The sequence below is a fragment of the Magnolia sinica genome, chromosome 11 (genome assembly GCF_029962835.1).
Source record: "Magnolia sinica isolate HGM2019 chromosome 11, MsV1, whole genome shotgun sequence".
In the NCBI taxonomy this organism is placed as follows: Eukaryota; Viridiplantae; Streptophyta; class Magnoliopsida; order Magnoliales; family Magnoliaceae; genus Magnolia; species Magnolia sinica.
This window is the reverse complement of record NC_080583.1, coordinates 45,546,041-45,555,862: the sequence shown is the minus strand read 5'-3', so window position 1 is coordinate 45,555,862 and position 9,822 is coordinate 45,546,041. Positions and strand designations below refer to the sequence as shown.

General features: G+C 42.3%; 1 non-coding gene across 1 annotated transcript; it reads left to right on the top strand.

Annotated features, from left to right (window-relative positions):
• Positions 1–467: 467 nt before the first annotated feature.
• Positions 468–539, top strand: TRNAN-AUU (transfer RNA asparagine (anticodon AUU)). The gene has a single exon. It is a non-coding gene; the product is annotated as a tRNA-Asn (tRNA).
• The last annotated feature ends 9,283 nt before the right edge of the window (positions 540–9,822 follow it).

Genomic DNA, 9,822 nt, shown 5'->3' with positions numbered 1-9,822 from the left:
GTGTACTTAGCAACAGGACTCAAGGTCTCTTCATAGTCAATGCAAAATTCTTAAGAAAAACTTTTGGCAACAAGACAAGCTTTGTATCTTGAAACTGAGCCATCGACCCTTTATTTCACTTTGAACACCCACTTGCTTCCAATGGCTTGCGGTAAGCGGAATTAGATCCCAAGTGCCATTTTTCTCTAAGGCTTAAAGTTCCTCAGTCATTGCTTGTTGCCATCAGGGCTGGCCCATAACTTCTGAAAAGGTTTTAGGTTTCGCATGAACACTGGCTAAAAAGGCACGATCTTTGGGATTTCAGAGGAGGCAAAGCCAACTCTTTGTCTTTTGGGAGGAGGGGGGTGCTACAGGGGCTATCGTCACCTTTTCTCTCGGTGTATGTGAAAAATCAAAGTGACGAACACATTTTTGTTCGGTCATAGGTTGGTCCAAAGAATGAGAGTCAGCTTCCTTAAGTCTGTTGTTCCTCAGTAGCTCAGTGGTAGAGCGGTCGACTATTAATTGACTGGTCGTAGGTTCAAATCCTACTTGGGGAGAATTGATAGTTATCGCTTTTCTGACCTAACAACCCCTGTCCTTCTCCTTAGTTTCTAAACTAGCAGAATCATCAAATGGGACATCAAAAGTGGGAAGTTGATTGTTGGAAATGTCTTCCTCACTCTCGTATAAGTGAACATTGGTTCGTTCAATTCTTAGGAAGAAGAAGAATCCACTAGGAATGAATGGGAAGACTGGAGTAGTATCTTCATTAGCCGGAAGGAATTAGTCTCCACTAGCATAATTCGAAAAACGAACAAGAAAAGGGTGACTATTTAGGTAAGATGGATGGATGTGGTTCAGTGGCTAAAGTTCTGCCAGCTTCTTATAAATTAACAGTCTTCGACTAGATGGGGATTGGGATGGTAGAGTTTTTCTTTGCCACTAGTGGCAATGAAGTCCTCGGTAATTAGCAAAGGGGAAGGAAGATCTCCACTCATTCATTCAGTGCCTGCGGTGAGGCGCGACCTACAACAAACGAAGGGGGAAAGCTTGCTATAGCCCTATTTTAGTAGATTAGGCTTGTTAAGCGTAAGCTATTAAGTAAGCTCACTTCTAATCTAAGTAGGCTCAAGAAGGGTAGGCTCAATGCTTCGCTCAGCAGAAGAGTACGTGCGCTAGCACGGCTCGCTTCTTCAAGCTCCGCTCGATGCTTTTTAGCTAGCAAGCTGAAAAATGTATGAGTGCACTAACGAGTTTTATAATAGGCTTTTCAGCAGCTAGCAAGCAACGGCTTTGAAGCCGTTGCTTGTTGTCTTCAAAGCTTATTACCAAGGTCAAATGCGCTAGTGCCTGAATTGATAGTCATTTTTTAGCTGAAAAAGGAGCTTCAAAAGAAGGCGGTGTTAGTAGCTGAAAAACATGAGCACTCCTCGTGAGACTTTGCTAGCTCACTTCGTGAAGCTCCACTCGTTGCTTTCATTACCTTACTACATATGTAACGCCCTAAAATTTGGGGGTCGAGCATAACTCAGCTCTCGAGTTTTAAAACATCAATTATACAACATATGTAATGACGAATGTATGTTGTTTGTATTAGTGCATAAAACATGAAGTAGATTAAGCCAAACTGCAAACATAATCCAAGGACAGGTGAAATATGCAAGCGAAAGACTAAAGAAATATATATATAAGTCCCTGAGATATGTATGCTCTGCCAGGTCATAATTTCAAGTGTTTATTTCAAAATATAAGTATCAAAATGAAATAAACCACTGCAACAATAACCCTAAATCCCCGTAGCTTAGGACACGGCTCACATGAACCTGCCTGAGAACTGGATAAAGGAGAATGCTTCCTCGTCATCCTCATACTCCTGCTCTGCCTCATGGGTCGCATCATCATCTGCATCTAAGACAGAGTCTGGTTGGTGTTTAAACACCGTCCCAGAACGTGGGAGTGAGTGATCAACTCAGTGGAACTATACAGTAAAAGTTAACATGTTATCAATTCAGTCAAGCAGTAATGATAAAGCAATACAATCAAACATATCCTAAGTACTCTTGTTAATACAAGGATGTATGTAGAAATGATGCATGCCCTCGCTTGCACTCCCTCAGCATCTTCAACTTACGGTACGCATGACAACCTCTCGCAGTGCTCCACAATGCCAAGGCACATGTAATGCGGTGCATGAACATGATTACCAAGTTGTTATTAGTCCTTTTTATACAGCAAGATTGGGAAGCTAAGGTACCTTCCTTATATCAATTCGCAAATGGTGATCCATTCTAGGGTCGTCAGTCCTGGACAATCTCATACGATATTATGGTTCTAGGTCGCTGCAAAGGGCTCGTCACCAATCAATGCATGCCTAATCATACCTTAGTTGCTACAATAAGGTTCGTCGCCTTAATGCAGTATTAAGGTATGCTCAAGGTCACTACAAAGGGCTCGTCACCAATCAATATAGGCCGACAGCTTGAATATATTGTCACATAACACCATAATCGGCTCACGAGTCTCGATTGCTCACTAGTCACTACGGGGAGGCTCGTCACCCCAGCGTAGGCCAACAGCTCAACCACGGTGTCCCATACCACCATGCCCGGCTCATGAGTCTTAGCGGATCGAGGTACCATGGTTAATTGGATTGCATTGGTAAGTTTGGTATCCTAGGTTCAAACAGTAGCGTCCATACATGGTGAACATCCACCGAGACAATCGGGTTACTTGAAGAGCTCGACTAGAACGAGTGCACGTTGAATTGAACGACATGGAGTGCGCAAATACTCCGTATGACCAAACCACTGCCGACAACCCTAATACAACTCGGGTTCGTCAAACACGTCCTACGTGACGAAAGTGACCTCAACCATAAACTCAAAGCTTGTTACCGTTGCCGGGACCATAACGTGGCCCCATACACATTCAACCATAATAGCAAACATATTATGAAATGCAAGATAACGAGAATCCATTCATAAGTAAGGGGGTAAAATTAACAACTTGCATGAAGGAAATCAAACACATAGTTAACATGGATAGTTAGACTAAGAAATTCATGGAGGAAATAGTACATATAAGGAAGTAGTTGGGATTTTATATCTTGACTCCCTCATAATTCACACCTTACTAAATACGAACTTATTCAAGCATTTTCACAAGCACTTAGACTACACTTGGAAACATACATCACATATGTCAGCCATATTACATAGTAGGGCAAATCCTTTTGACAAGGAGTTGTCACATAAATAAAAATCATATTCCTATGACAATTAATCATGGCAATCACAATGCCAAATTCCAAATGCATACAAACATTTCAACAAACCCATGAATCACACTACTTACAACATAGATTATTTATATACGTAGAACGAAACAAATATCGCATTTGGCATGTGAAATGGCACCCACTTCAGTAATAAATCATTAACTGACATTGAAAGCTTCGAAAACCATAACCTATACGAATATAGTCCACACCTTAAACCAGAAATTGCGCAACGGATTCGATTTAGACGATAAGTCTTCATCAACATCGAATAGGTAACCTAAGGCATGAATTAGAATAGCTACATCAACACTTAAACTATTCTAAGTTTCAAAATAGGTTAGGGTTTAATCGACTTAGCCAAAATGAGATTAGAATCACATGAATAACGATTCTGATGCGATGGATTAGGTACGCAGGGTAACTGGAAAGAATTCTAAGATGATTCACCAACTTCTCTCTCACTTTCTCTCTCTTTTTTTCTCTCTCTCTTAGCTAGGGTTTGGAAAATTCGTATGGAATTTGAGAGTGAGGGTTTGAGGTCTTTATATAGGCCTAAAATTGATGGAATTAACCCCAGGGCCAAGGTATACTTAGGTTACAACCAAATCGGGTCTATTTCAATTCAATGGAACGTTTCTGAAGGTCCTTTTTCTGAATCCGATTGGACTTAAGCTCACTAATATTAGATCTTAAGCAAGTTAAGTTTTCAGTCCGATCGGGTTTCCAGATCGCTCATGGCGGACCAATTTCAATTCAACGGTCACTGAAACTCGATCAGGGCCACAAGCACTTTGACATGTGTGGGCCATCTTCCTTGATCCGAGGGTGAATTTGGGTCAGAATCTAATGGTCGGAATGCTTATAATCGACACGCAAGCGACACGACTCAGATTACTTAAATTCATATTTAATTTCTAAATAAATTCACCTTTCTCACACTCTTCACTCCGGACTCATGCAAATCATCTCAGGACATCATCTGGACTTGATTTTCGAGGTGATTGTCAAGCCCAACAAGATGGTCACAATTGTCTAAGTTTATCGCTATCAGACTTTCGACGTGCGGTCTAGGTCCAATACAAAGTTTCCAAGTACTCCCGAGAGCAACTGGGTTTAGTGTTGAATCCTAGATTTCAGGGTAACGTGGTGCTAACGATTCTACAGGTTTTGGGTCTTATAGATCGTATTTAATGCGGTTGGTGCTAATTTTCACAAGTAATCGAGTTTAGCGCTAGTTAATTCACGTTTAATTTCTAAAGGATTGAGTCTTAAGAGAATTCTAGCTGAGGTGGTGCTCGGGTCTTTGTACGAAATTTTTTAGGATGTTACAATCTACCCCCCTTAAAGAAAAAATTTCATCCCTGAAATTTGTACCTTTTCATACTCCTCGAGGATCTGAGGGTAGTTCTTTTTGACCTCAGCTTCAGTCTCCCAAGTAGCCTCCTCTTCATTGTGATGCGTCCACAGTACTTTCACAAGTGGGATGACCTTGTTATACAGTACCTGCTCCTTCCTATGCAGGATACATGTCGGTCGTAGTACATAGGTGGCATCCTCGCTTAACTGCACCTACCCCCAACTGATAATATGCGAAGGATCAGGAACGTACTTCTTCAACATGGATACATGAAATATGTTATGTACGCCCGCGAGTGGTGTGGGCGAAGTAAGGCGATAGGCTACTGCCCCACTCGATCCAGCATTTGAAATGGACCAATAAATCTCGGCGTGAGCTTCCCATTCTTACCAAACTGTAGGACTCCCTTCATGGGGGAAACCTTAAGAAATACATGGTCTCCAACCTTGAACCCAAGCGGTTGCCGCCTCGTATCAGCGTAACTCTTCTGCCTGCTCTGGGCAGTCAGAAGTCAACGTCTAATAATGTCAATTTTCTCTTAAGTCGCCTGAACCAACTCTGGGTCAATCAAACTATGCTCGCCAACCTCTGCTCAGTAATGCAGTGCTCTACACGGGCGACCATACAATACCTCGTAGGGAGCCATGCCGATACTCGCCTAGAAGCTGTTGTTATACGCAAACTCTACATAAGGGAGACAGTCATCCCAACTGTCCTTGAAATCCAAAACACAAGCTTGCAACATGTCCTCTAAAATCTGATTCACACGTTTTGTCTGCCCATCTGTCTGTGGATAAAACGCGGTGCTGAACTTCAATTTCACACCCATTGCTTCCTAGATACGAGTCCAGAAGATAGATGTGAATCACGTGTCTCTGTTAGACATGATCTCCATGGGAACTCCGTGCAGACGTACAATCTCCCTGATGTACAACCTAGCTAACTTGTCTGTAGAGTTAGTAACTCTGATCGGTAAGAAATGAGCCGATTTCATCAATCGGTCGACGATCACTTAAATGGAGTCATGTCCCTTCCTCATTTTTGGTAGCCTTAAAATAAAATCCATAGAGATAAAATCCCACTTCCATTCAGCTATAGGCATGGGTTGAAGTAGTCCAGGAGGTCGGCGATGCTCTGCCTTAACCTGCTGGCACGTGAGACAACGAGATACGAACTCAATAATGTGAACCGTCACGTTGTTCCACTAGTAGGAACTCCTCATGTCTTGATACATCTTCGTGCTACCTGGATGCATCACAAGCTTCGAATTATGGGCTGACTCGAGAACCTTCCATCTCAAGTCAGGAACGTCTGGGACACATAGGCAGCCATGATATCGTAGGCCCCCATCTGAACCAACACTCCACTCGGAGTCCTCATTTGTACTAATCTGCTCTCTCATCTTCGCCAGTAGCTTATCATCTTCCTAAGCTACAATGATCTTATCATCAATGAGGGGCTATACTCGAATGTGTGCAATAACCTCATACGGCTCTTCCACAATGAGTTTCTGCTCAAAGTCTCACACAAACTCCATCATGTCCCATTCTGCTATCATTAGCGGAGCCACAAACTCTATAGTCTTCTTGCGACTCAACGCGTCTGCCACAAGGTTTGCCTTGCCCGGATGGTAGGAGACCTCGAACTTAAAGCCCTTCAAGATTTCCATCCATCGGCGTTGCCTCATATTCAAGTCATGCTGAGTGAATATATACTTAAAGCCCTTATGGTCTCAAAAGAGCTCGAACTCCTCTCTGTAGAGGTAATGTCTCCAGAGCTTTAGTGCAAAAATGACAGCTGCCAACTCCAGGTCGTGTGTAGGGTAATTCTCTTTGTGTTTCCTCAACTGTCTCGAGGCATATGCAATCACCCTATCCTTCTGCATAAGGACATAACCCAGACCAATGTGAGAGGCATCAGTATATATCGTATACTTAACCCTTTTCTCTAGCAATACTAGCATAGGGGCAGACGTCAACTTGTCCTTCAGCTCTTGAAAAGCAGTTTTGGCCTTCTCATTTCAGGAAAACTTTAAGCCTTTTCGTGTCAACTGAGACAACGGTCTGGCTATCTTCGAGAAATCTCATATGAAGTGTCGATAATAGCCTGCTAGGCCCAGAAAGCTTCTCACCTCAATAACTGAACCAGAATACTTCCAGTCCTGAACTGCAACTACCTTAGCGAGGTCGACTGTTATCCCTTCTTAGACACCACATGTCCTATGAACTTGACTTCCTCTTTCCAGAAGTCACATTTCTTGTACTGCGCAAAAAGCTAATTCTTCCTGAGAGCATCCATGACCGCTCTTAGGTGCTCCTCGTACTCTCCCTGACTCGTAGAGTATATCAAAATGTCATTGATAAAGACAATGACGAATCAGAACAAAAACGGCCGAAATACCCTGTTCATCAATGCAGTATCAAGGTATGCTCGAGGTCACTACAAAGGGCTCTTCACTAATCAATGTAGGCCAACAGCACAAATATAGTGTCCCATATCACCATAATCAGCTCACAAGTCTGGATTGCTCACTGGTCACTACGGGGAGGCTCGTCACCCCAGCGTAGGCCGACAGCTCGACCACGGTGTCCCATACCACCATGCTTGGCTCATGAGTCTTAGCAGATCAAGGTACCATAGTTAATTGGATTGCACTGGTAAGTTTGGTACCCTAGGTTCAAACAGTAGCGTCCATACATGATGAACATCCACCGGGACAATCGAGTTACTTGACGAGATCGACTAGTACGAGCGCACGTTGAGTTGAACGACATGAAGTGCGCAAACACTCCATATGGCCAAACCACTGTCGACAATCGTAATACGACTCGGGTTTGTCAAACACGTCCTACGTGACGAAAGTGACCTCAGCCACGAACTCAAAGCTTCTTACTGATTGCCTGGACTATAACGTGGTCCCATACACATTCAACCATAATAGCAAACATATTATAAAATGCAAGGTAACGAGAATCCATTCATAAGAAAGGCAGTAAAATTAACAACTTGCATAAAGATAATCAAACACATAATTAACATGGATAGTTAGACTAAGAAATTCATGGAGAAAATAGTACATATAAGGAAGTAGTTGGGATTTTATATCTCGACTCCCTTATAATTCACACCTTACTTATTCAGGCATTTTCACAACCACTTAGACTACACTTGGCAACATACATCACATATGTCAGCCATATTCCATAGTAGGGCAAATCTTTTGACAAGGAGTTGTCGCATAATAACAATCATATTCCTACAACAATTAATCATGGCAATCACAACGCCAAATTCCAAATGCATACAAACATTTCAATAACCCCATGAATCACACTACTTACAACATAGATTATCTATATATGTAAAATGAAACAGATATCGCATTTGGCATGTGAAATGGCACCCACGTCAGTAATAAATCATTAACTGATATTGAAAGCTTTGAAAACCATAACCTATACAAATATAGTCCACACCTTAAACCAAAAATTGCGCAACGGATTCGATTTAGACGATAAGTCTTTGTCAACGGCGAATAGGTAACCTAAGGCATGAATTAGATTAGCTACATCAATACTTAAACTATTCTAAGTTCCAAAATAGGTTAGGGTTTAATTGACTTAACCAAAAATGAGATTAGAATCGTCAGAATAACGATTCAGATGCGATGGATTAGGTACGCAGGGTAACTGGAAAGAATTCTAAGATGATTTACCAACTTCTCTCTCTTTTCCTCTTTCTCTCCTAGCTAGGGTTTGGAAAATTCGTATGGAATTTGGGAGTGAGGGTTTAAGGTCTTTATATAGGCCTAAAATTGATGGACTTAGCCCCTGGGCCAAGGTATACTTAGGTTACAACCAAATCGGGTCTATTTCAATTCAATGGAACGTTTCTGAAGGTCCTTTTTCTGAATCCGGTCGGACTTAAGCTCACTAATATTGGATCTTAAGCAAGTTAAGTTTTCAGTCCGATCGGGTTTCCAGATCGCTCATGGCGGACCAATTTCAATTCAACGGTCTCCAAAACTCAATCAGGACCACAAGCACTTTGACATGTGTGGGCCATCTTCCTTGATCCGAGGGTGAATTTGAGTCAGAATCCAACAGTCAGAATGCTTATAATTGACGCGCAAGAGACACGACTCAGATTACTTAAATTCATATTTAATTTCTAAATAAATTCACCTTTCTCACACTCTTCACTCTGGACTCATGCAAATCGTCTCAGAAAATCATCTGGACTTGATTTTTGAGGTGATTGTCAAGCCCAACAAGGTGGTCATAATTTTCTAAGTTTATCGCTATCGGACTTTCGACGTGAGGTCCAGGTCCGATACAAAATTTCTAAGTACTCCTGAGAGCAACTGGGTTTAGCGTTGAATCCTAGATTTCAGGGTAACGTAGTGCTAACGATTCTACAGGTTTTGGGTCTTACAAATTGTATTTAACATGGTTGGTGCTAATTTTCACAAGTAATTGAGTTTAGCGCTAGTTAATTCACGTTTAATTTCTAAAGGATTGAGTCTTAAGAGAATTCTAGTTGAGGTGGTGCTCGAGTCTTTGTACGGAATTTTTCGGGATGTTACAACATAGGGGGTGTCTCTTGTTGGCTAGCACTCATAGGCTTTTTTTAAGAGTAAGCAACGACTTTAAAGCTAGTCGTTGCACTTTTTAAAGGCTCCCTTTAGGGCCCAGGCCCCTGACTCCATAGCCCTAACTAAAGTGAAAGTGACTCCATAGCCCTAACTAAAGGGGGGCGCTTCACGTTTTGAAGCTGCTTGCTGCTCGCTCAGTGTCAGTAGAAGGGAAGAAAACATGGTCACTCCTTTTAGGAACATGGCTCGTCTCTCGTTACGTTATGCACTTCACTCGCTGCTCGCTGGCTCGTTCATTCACTTGCTTATGAACTCGCTGCTTCGCTAGAAGCGACTAGTCACCTCCTTTCCTTCATCGAAAGATGCTTAACCAAAAGCGATGAAGGAGGGGGGGTTGGGGAAGAAGGCCGATGACTACATGAGGGGGAAGCCATCGTAGAAGCTTTGCCCCTTGCTTTACAGAGATTGTTATGAACTGACTAAATGACTAGATTCTCCCGGAACGCTAGCTAAGCGTCTTTGATTAGTTCCCTTCAATCAAATCAATAAGAACGAACGTTGCCCTCCTTCTTATTCAGGAACCATTGAGGGGGGCCACGGCCAGGGAAG